Source organism: Euprymna scolopes, chromosome 44 (genome assembly GCF_053919585.1).
Source record: "Euprymna scolopes isolate OS-2025 chromosome 44, ASM5391958v1, whole genome shotgun sequence".
Lineage (NCBI taxonomy): Eukaryota > Metazoa > Mollusca > Cephalopoda > Sepiida > Sepiolidae > Euprymna > Euprymna scolopes.
In genome coordinates this window covers 50,742,910-50,753,725 of record NC_136525.1, presented here as the reverse complement: position 1 = coordinate 50,753,725, position 10,816 = coordinate 50,742,910, and the positions used below count along the sequence as shown (strand labels likewise).

At 36.6% G+C, this 10,816-nt stretch overlaps 1 pseudogene; it reads left to right on the top strand.

The window, feature by feature from the left end:
• Positions 1-5,793: 5,793 nt before the first annotated feature.
• Positions 5,794-5,910, top strand: LOC145268994 (5S ribosomal RNA; annotated as a pseudogene).
• Positions 5,911-10,816: the final 4,906 nt, after the last annotated feature.

The window sequence follows — 10,816 nt, the reverse complement described above, 5'->3', positions numbered from 1 at the left end:
TTTATATTCAATATATTAATGCTGGACATTATGTGGATGTTCAACATGAATGAAGACCCCACGATATTATAGTAGTCATTTTGTTAAAACTGTAAAAGTATTTATCTAAGTAATCTGGTTAATGTAGTGTCAGAATATATCTGGTTATTACGATTTATCGCCAATATCCTTATTGGAGTCTATGACATATTTCCATTGTATGGACGCCCGGCGCGAACAGATCCCCCACGATATCATTATACCATCTTTAGACATGACAGATACTACCCTTGGATCATAACAAGATTACCAAGGAGGTATATTTTAGTTTCACGTACGACCCAAAAGCGACACTTTTTTATTTTCAATTTTTTTTCGGTGATCGGGAGATCCTATTTATTAAAAAGAGGATTAAAGCTGATAACATACTGCAAACATGAAATAAGCTAATACTAACAATTTATTGTTCTTAATATGTTATTACCTTCTGCACTTTTGTTTTTAGTAAATAGGATCTCCCGATCGAATAATTTATAATTTGGAAACTGTGACTCACGTACGTACGTACGTAAAATGTACTACGTATTATTATTATTGGCTCACATGGAGCTTTCACACAAGTCAACAAACGATCTGATTGGAAACCTGTGGTATTCTCTGGAAGCTGAGTGACAACAAGTCTCCCCAGACGTCCAGACCTCTCCACCTCCTTCGATAGCATTTGCAAATGAATTTGCATCATCGCGACAGCCGCTTACCATTGATTTCTCGCTGGTGGTGGCCATTGGTTTATGCTGGAATTTGAGTGGCACTCAGCCTCCCCAAGGTCCCAGTTCTCTTTCCGCTTGTCCAGCCGAGGTCTGGTTGGCGCTCGCTCCTCGGTCTTTCAGTCCTTATTGACCCTTCTCGGCCCTTTGGTATCATTTTTTTTTTTGGGGGGGGGCATCGGTGATGAAACAATATTATTATTATTATTATTATTATTATTATTATTATTATTATGGATTACTCACCGACGATAACACACAAGTGCCCATGTGTGTTTTGAAAAACTGTGCACTTTCTTTTGTTTGACGTTGTTTAACGTTTGTTTTGTAAAGAAAACGATACAGATAGTAGGAAAGAGTAAACCACGTGGCTAAATCAACCAATGGTTGAACATTTCGTCGTCGTCACGTGATCTGTGACGTAGAGGATTCGTGCAAAGAAAAAAAACGAACTAAGCAACGGTAATGTTAATGCACACGTCTTCAAGAAACAGGGAAGAAAGATGAAATAGTAAAACGACAAGACCTAATCGATGCAAACCGATCGGATGAATGATTCTTCAAAATGTCATAAATATCGATTTTAGAATCGATTTCAAAAAGCAAAAAGCAAAAAAAAAAAAAAAGAAAAAAGAAAAAAAATCCTTGCAGTGTCAGCTATTTGCAAGAATCATTTTCTTTTATCCACCCCCAACCTTGTTTTTGTTTTTATTCTACGCTTTTTGTGAAGCGATACCTACGTGGGTCACAGGTTCTGACGTCTCATCCTTCGGAATGGAAAAATAATCCGGCAAAACACAGTCGTCGGTTCATCCAAGAATTTCGGAAAATCCGACCATTGCCTCGATGGGATTAGCGGTGAATATTTGAGCGATTACGCGTCACAGATCATCGAAAATATTTCAGACTTACGTGTGACAGAAATGTAGTTTAAAACTTGAGTGTGACAGACTATAGGAAACGTTTCAAAATTAGGCGTGACAGACCATCGGAAATAGTTCAAATTTATGTGTGACTAACTATCGGAAATGTCGTTTCAAATTTGCGTGTGATAGACCATCGAAAATGTCGTTTCAAACTTAGATGTGACCGACAATCGGAAAATTCCGTTTCAGACTTAAGTGTGACAGACAACGTGAAAAGTAGTTTAAAAGTTACGTATGACAGACCACCATAAAAGTAGTTTCAAACTTAGGTGTGCAGACCATCGCAAATATATTTTAAAACTTAGATGTGACAGACCATCGGAAATGTTTCAGAGTTGAGTGTGACAGACCATCGGGAATGTCATTTCAAACTTAAGCGTGACTTTTCGGCGGATTGCGATTTTGGACGGAAGACTTACAGACGAATGTATGTTCATTTAAATACGTGTCTGTCTATTTTTAATAACGTAGTAATATATCGATGTCTCTATTCACTCTCGAAAGACAATGGATACCCCCTGTAGGGGCAGCTGCGCGTGTAACTGTGAGGCAAGGGTTGCACAATCCGCAACCACACCTCTCCTAAATCGGCACTGCTTGAACCCAGTAACAAGGAGAAGTCAAGGACAGCTGGAAACAGTGCTGAGATAAGCGGAGAGCACATACAGCACCTGGTCACCCATCTGGTAGTGGCATCATTGCTTAACTTCGGTCATCTCGATTTTCTTTACTTTTTGGTCGTCGACATGCCTTTCTTTTGTATCTTTTTCCTCATCTAAACAGAATTGTGTACACACACAATTCTTGAATAATCCAAACAATAATAAGTCTTTCAACACTTAATATTTTACCAAATCCAATAAAATGGTAAATTCTGATGCTATACATGTGGGTGTGTGTGATACGGTACCAACCCTATTTGTGTTTAACCGGCTTTCTCTAAAGTAGGAAGTTCCATGGGAAGTATTAAATTCACAAGCGATACCCAGTCGCATGTATATCCCCGTAAGGGGAGATGAGACGCTAGGTTTTTTAAACTCCTGCAGGAAGGTGTTGACGTCCTCCTACATACAGCGTTTGGAATTCCAAATTGGTCACCCATTTTAGTAATGATCCGAATAAACGTTGCTTAACTTCGGTGATCTGACGAGAACAGTAGGAGTAATATCTCTCCCTGTGAACAGACTCTGACTCTCTCTCTCTCTCGCTCTCTCGAATAAAACCTTTGAAACCTCAGCAAATCCATAGTGTGTTTCCGTGCACAAGTTTGGCATAGGTGACGGACAACACCGGAAAATATCGAAGCCGGGCAACACCAGATGTAAATTGGATTGCTAGCAATGACTTCGCCCCTTACATCCCGATCGTAGAATCGAGAACATGAAACAATTAGAGAAAATATTTAAGCTGGATAAGATTTGCTAAGGACGACTGGAAACAATGCCGAGATAAGCGGAGAGCACATACAGCACCTGGTCATCTATTTGATACTGGATTTACTTCCACATCTAAACACGATTGTCTTCACACAATTCTTGAATAAACAAAATAATAATAATTATTTCAGAACTTAATGATTTACCAACTTCAATATAATGGTCAGTTCTAATGCCATACATTAAAACCCTGTGTGTGTGTGTGTGTGTGTGTGTGTGTGGAACAGCACCAACCCTATTTGGCTTAAACCGGCTTCCTCCGAAGTTCCCAGGAGGAGTATGAAATTCACGAGCGACCCCCAGTCGCATGTATATTCCCATTAGATAACGAGGTTAGATTTTTTTCAACTCTTACAAGGAGGTGTCGACGCCCTCCTATATACAGCGCATAGAATCCCCAAATTGGTGACCAATTTTAGTAATGACCAGTCTCAACGTTGCTTAACTTCGGTTATCTGACGGGAACCGTTGTGTCAACGTGATTATGCCGTATATTGGATCCTTATGCCAGTAAGTAGCGATTATGTTAACTAGTATGCATTTTGGCGAGGGTCACATTAAGTACATGTCAGGATAACCTGACGGCAAACGGAAATAGACCCAGCTACAGGTCGTGTGATTGAAGCTGGTGATCAAAATTTAGCTCCATAAATAAATACAGGCAAATGAGACGACGACATGATCGCGGAAGAATAGAGACTTTCTAGTCAATCTGAGTCATAAATGTGGAATGAGTCTAAGCAGATGTTATCTCAATATTTGCCCGTCTACATCTCTCAATTAAAAAGTATAAGAACAAATAAGAAGGAAGATATTTTTCTTAGGTACGAGTTATATCTCTCTCTGTAGAGAGTCTCTCTCTCTTTCTTTCTCTCTCTCTCTCTCTCTCGAATAAAACCTTTGAGACCTAAGCAAGTACATAGTATGTTTGCGTGTATGAGTTTTGCATAGGTGGCGGACAACACCGGAAGAATATCGATCAGGGCAAATCAGATATAAATCGAATTGCTGGCGATAACCTCAACCCGACATTCCGATCGAAGCATCGAGATCAAGAAACAGTAAGAGAAATGTTTAACTCTGGATTGGAATTGCTAAAATTACAAAGCACGCTAGAAAAAAGAATGTAAAAAAATATATAAACATATAATTTTTTTTTCGTGTATTGATATTCATATTAGAAACACTTTTTTTCTATTTATATTATATAGTTGTAGAAATTATATTCATATTAAAAACACTTTTTTCTATTTATTTAAAAAAGAAAATAAAAGTTTGTTATATATGTCTCGTGGAATTGCATTTATCTGCAAAAAAGATCTAGCTAACTTGCATATTCTTTTAAACATTCATTTTAATTAATTCCTTATTAGTTTCTTCAGTTTTCTTATGGGATGATCATCTTTAGTTAACTTTTACGTGTAATTATTAGGGCTGTGACAACAGCATATTCTTTTCATTGTTTTGACTCTCGAGTATATATCTGTTAATATCTTATATGTTTTTTATAGACTGGTGTGGTTCTTGATTGGTTATCTTAGTCGAACTGTGTCGAATATATATTCGCGAGTTAAAAGAATGTAAAGAATATGCTGTTGTCACAGCCCTAGTAATCATATTAATGCATGTATTCTACATGATTTATACTTCCATAATATATGCGTAAAACGCTTACACTAAACACAGACTTCTTTCTATATATATATATTTATATATGCGCATATATATTTGTTATAAAAAATTGCCTACCAAACTCCTGTCAGTTTTTATTCTACATACATGAAACTTAATATATAGGATATTCGAAAACATGCAGAACTTTATATCTGGGTTTTAGCCGGGGAAAATCCGTGCAAAAGTGTAAAAATTAAAAAAGATGGAACTTGTCAGGTGAAGGTCGAACGATAGCAATATCATATGTAAAATAAATATAACTTTGTTGATTTAACAAATACTTTAATTACAAAATTTGTAAATATATAGACAACAGTATGAAATGAGTAGTTTTCTTTGTCTAGCAAACTAGAGGAGACCAAGGGTTAACAACTACGAGACTATCTCAGCGAGTCATCAATTACAAAGGACGCGACTATGAAAGGAAAACGAACAGGTCAACACCCCGAGCAATGAAAATGACTTTGTTTTTCCTGATTGCTCATCGGCGAAAACACGCATATGCAAAACTTTGTTTTAACGTTAAATGCTACAACTCGCGCTGCGGTGTGCTTAACGCTGGCTGCAACCCGTGAAAGAAGACATTTCAACTGGCATGGTAATTTCAGCCAACTGACCACGTCGCGGGCTACGCACGCATTTCCAGCTAATCCGGACCCCCTTAATCCCTACTCACCAAAGATAATCCTCTCACTGAAAGGATTCCTCATTTTAATCCTCTGCAATCCATTTCCGGCTTCACGGTCAGTAGGGTTTTTTTTTTTCAATAATAATGAATATCATTTTCTTTTGGTTGGGTTGATTTACACATGGATTCATCGATTATTTTTTCATGAGTTCAGATGCTTCTATAATTATTGGAATGATGAAGAATTTCCTTACATTTCGAGGATTACAAAATGGGTATATAACTAGCGTGTATATGTTTGCCTTATGTATGTATGTATGTATGTATGTATGTATGTATGTATGTATGTATGTATGTATGTATGTATGTATGTATGTATGTATGATTACGGCATAATCACGTTGACACACCGGTTCTCGTCAGATCACCGAAGTTAAGCAACGTTGAGCCTGGCTAATACCAGATGGGTGACCATTTGGGAATTCTAGGCGCTGTATATGCTCTCCACTGATCTCGGCATTGTTTCCAGTCGTCTTGTACCTCAACTTGCCACTGGTATGCAACAATGTTGGCTCAGGAGAGGCGTGGTTAGAGGTTGCGCAAGTCTTGCCACACAAATTTCACGCGCAGGCACCCTTACAGTGGGTATCCATAGTCTGTCAAGACTGATGGAAGCCTTCATGTATGTATGTATACGTATAAGTATGTATATATCTATGTATGTATATGTCAGGTCATGTCATATGCTACTGGTACCATGTAACCCAGTACTACCTGCCTCATGGTCGGGTCACCGGCGACTAAACTGGTTCCCTCACCAGACTTGTTTGGTGAGGAGGGCGGCTAGGCTCCCTGAAGGATTAAAAACAAGACCTTCCAAAGGCCGAATGAACCCTTTTTCGGGATTAACAGACAACTAGCACCGTGTATATTTGTGTGTATATATATACATGTTGGGATTAAGAGGGCTCCCCTAAACCGTGGTGAAGGAAACCTTTCTAGGAGAAGCAAATCTCTGGTTTAAAAAAAACCATAAAGCGGAAGACCAGTACCCACATTAAGCTGGTCTGAAGTTTAACTTGTTGCTGGCTATCTTTCTCTTGCTTGTTGCTGGATCTCAACATTTTGAACCGAGAGAGAGACGTACAAAGCTAAGACTCTGTAATATCATGTGTGTACAGATACTCCCTCAGGCATTTGTCTATAAAAATGGTCCTGTGGCGATGAAAGTCATTTTTGGGCTCATGGACTTTAAGTGTATGAGAGAGTGGCACTCGTCTGACAAGATGTTGCAATCATCATGTATATATATATGTATGTATGTATATATGTATATATGTATGTATGTATATATGTATGTATGTATGTATATATGTATGTATGTATATATATATATGTATGTATGTATGTATGTATATATGTATGTATGTATATATGTATGTATGTATATATGTATGTATGTGTATATATATATATGTATGTATATATATATGTAATATATGTCGGTTGGACTGTTTACATTTTGACTATCCGTCGCTGAGTTTATTTGTGAAAAAATGTGTGAATTTGTTTATATCATCGTCAGTTACTATTCCAAAAGTGTTTGTCTCAACCAAACTTTTTATTTTTAAAAAAAAAAAGTAAGCGTCTTTAATATATGTCGGTTGGACTGTTTACATTTTGACTATCCGTCGCTGAGTTTATTTGTGAAAAAATGTGTGAATTTGTTTATATCATCGTCAGTTACTATTCCAAAAGTGTTTGTCTAAACCAAACTTTTTATTTAAAAAAAAAAAAACAAAGCAAGAGACCAGTACCCGCATTAAACTGGTCTGCAGTTTGACTTGTTGCTGGCTATCTTGCTCTTGCTTGTTGCTGGATGTCAACATTTTGAACCGAGAGAGAGAGAGAGAGAGAGAGAGAGAGAGAGAGATTAGTTGTCGTACAAAGCTAAAACTCTGTAACATCATCTTTGTATAGATACTCCCTGAGGCACTTGTCTATTATAAAAAAAAAGAAAAAAAAGTCCTGTGGCGATAAAAAAGCTGTGACGTGTATACGCCTGTAATGCTGGATGCATGTAACAATTATTCTGCCATTATTATATATATCTATGTATGTATATATGTATGTATATTTATATATGTATGTGTATGTATATTTATATATGTACATGTGAGTTTATATGTATTTATATCTATGTGTATATGTATGTATATGTGTCTATGTGTATATGAGTTTGTGTGTGTACATATATACATTTATAAATGTTTGTATGCATGTATGTGTGTATATGCATGTATGTGTATGTATGCAGGTGTGTATGTATATGTATGTGTATGTGTGCATGTATGTGTGTATGTGTATGAATGCATATATATGGATGTGTATGTATATGTAGGTAAGTGTATCACTTATGATGATCCCTTTTTTTTTTGATAGCACGGTCATGGTATACATGCACTGTGTTCTTGTTTGTCAGACAATCAACAAAGAATACTGTTTAGTTTTTAAGGGAGTTCAAGAAGAAATTCCGTCGGAAGAGGCCATCATATATCAAATCGGGTCAGTGACACTTCCACTAGGACAATGCATAAACCCACAACTCCATCTTTGTCACAGACTATTTGATCAAGATGAACATCAAGATAGTTGCACATACTCTTTACAGTCAAACGCTATCAATAATTTCTCCCCACTCTTTATCTGTGCCTAAACCTAAACGTAGATTCCATGACAAAACCTTTTTTTTTTTAGAACTGTACGCCTATGGAATTGTCTTCCGTTTTCCTGCTTTCCAGCTGACTACAATATAATTGTCTTCAAGTCCAACATAAACAAGTTCTTGATGAGCCGTTCCACTTAAGTTAACAAATTTACTGAATTTCCATTACTAACGATTACTATATTGTTCAATTGACTACTGTACACTTTTAACCCTTATCTTCGAGTGGTCTCTGGGCCTTGATAAGTGGTTATGCCTATGTAAAAAAAAAAAAAAAAAATCCAGGCTTTGTTTCCTGTGACGTTTGGCTATTCCCTAAGCTCAAGGAAAACCTTTGAGGGTGTCGTTATTAGACAATTGAGGAGATGAAAGACGCTGTGACGAGGGTAATTGACAGGCTCACACAATAAGTACATTGCAACCGGGGGAGATCACTTCTAAGAGGTTTTAGTGTTTCTATGTGTGTACGATCAATAAAAGTGCACGTACGAAACATGTCTGGAGACGTATATAAAGCATCTCGGTTTGACTAGCATCATTGGAGATACTGACTTCTACTAAGGTTGCCTCTTTCCCCCTCTTGTTCCATATCATTATGTAAGAGTTTCGTTTTCTAATGTTTTCTTTTTATTAGTTTTCATGAAGTTCTCGGATGAAGTTCTCAGACATCACATGGGGTTCCTTTTCCTATGGCTTACCACTTGAATTCTAAACGAGACACGTAGATATTCGGATATTCCATTAACGTTCTCCTTTCCATCTCAAACACCGAGTAAAGAAGTTGAGAACACAATGTTCCTCTCCCCCCAATTGATAAATTAAATATATTATAGTATATCTTTCTCGTAGTCTCTTGGTCTTACTGGATTCCAGGACAAGAATTCATCTAGTCTGGTGGAATATCCAGCTTAGTACTGTTAAATGAGGCAACATAATTTGCAGAAGGTGCACCATTTCTCCTAATAGCAAGTGTGGGTTAGCCATAGACCTGAAGTTCTCCAAAATCAAGGGACCCTTTCCTGGGGCCTAACACTTGATATCTACATAATACGCATTTCCCTTTTATCTCTCAGACGCTGAGTTAGTAAAGAAGCTAGGAATATTATTTTTTTCCTCATTTTTTGACCAATTATCAAGGCCCGGGGGCCACTCGAAGATAAGGGTCATTGAGTGTACATTAGTCAATGTGATACTATCGTAGTAATCGTTTGTAGTAGAAATTTGGTAAATTGGATTATTTAAGGAGATGGTTCATCAAGAATTTGTTTACGTTGGACTTGAAGACAACCAAATTGTAGTCAACTGGAAAACAGATAAACGGAAGAGAGTTCCAGCGGCGTACAGTTCTAAGAAAGAAGCTTTGTTCACGGAATCTACGTTTCGGTTTAGGCACAGATAAGGAACGGAGGGAAATTATTGGCTGTGGTTTCAGCTTAATATGTTATATTATATCCTTCTTTTTTGTCCTTATATCTTACTGGATTCCAGGACGAGAATTCATCTAGTCTGGTGGAATATCCAGCTTAGTGCTGTTAAATGAGGCAACCTAACATGGAGAAGGTGCACCATTTCTCGTAAAAGTAAGTGTTAAAACACAGCAAGATCTTATATTTGCGGCGAATGTGATTTTGAATATTTAAGTATTTTCATGACAGCTTACCCCGACAACCCCCTGTACATACACCTTAAATACTTGATGATAGTGTCTAGTAGGCATTCAAGTTCTCTCAAGTAGGCATCTATATATATATATATATATATATATATATATATATATATATATATATATAGACTTATATGTAATATACTGAGTTCGTGTAATTCAGTAAATTTTCATATACCAATAGGTTTTAAGCCAAAAATGGTTGACTTAAGGATAAAACTACAAAATTATCACATTTTATAATTGAGCATTAATATACTGTGTGTGCAAAATCAAGACTTCAAGACAAGGTGTTGATGGCAACGAAAAGTGTATTTCAATTTACGTTACAATTGTTTCCATGTCCAGTTCGACAATTTCAAGCATTATGTCGTTTGAAAATTTTCCAAACCAGCATTTCTTCAGACTTTATGAATAAACATATTTTTGGCAATGTAGCATTTTTCTAATAGAAAGAAAAAAGTTGGTTGTGGTTTGGATTTTGCACACACAGATATATATATATATATATATATATATATATATATATATATATATATATATATATATATATATATATATATATATATACTAGCATTTCAATCCGGCGTTGCTCGGGTGTTTGGAGGTGTATGTTGAGCAAAAAAAGGTCAATTTTTTAAAACTATTATGACCCCTTAAAATTTACTGTTCCAAGGAACCTACATCTAAAATTTTAAATGTTTCGACCCAAAATTGGCGGAGGAGTTTGGTAGAGTTCTCAAAGGTTAAATAGTTGAACTTTTACCCCCTTAACAGACAAATTTCTGGCCGAAAATCAATCACAAAGATTTTCCCAAATCTCAGTACCCTGTATATCGAATTTCGAGTCTGTAGACCGAAAATTGACAGAGTTATTGTGTAGGGAAATTGAGAGGGTGTGGCTTAAAGTTTTGTTCCTGACGTGTGCTCTTTATTTTTTGTTTATTTTTCAGGAACCATAACACACGCGTCAATGACTGTTTTGCGGCAGAACTTTCCAGGACCAAAGCAGATCACC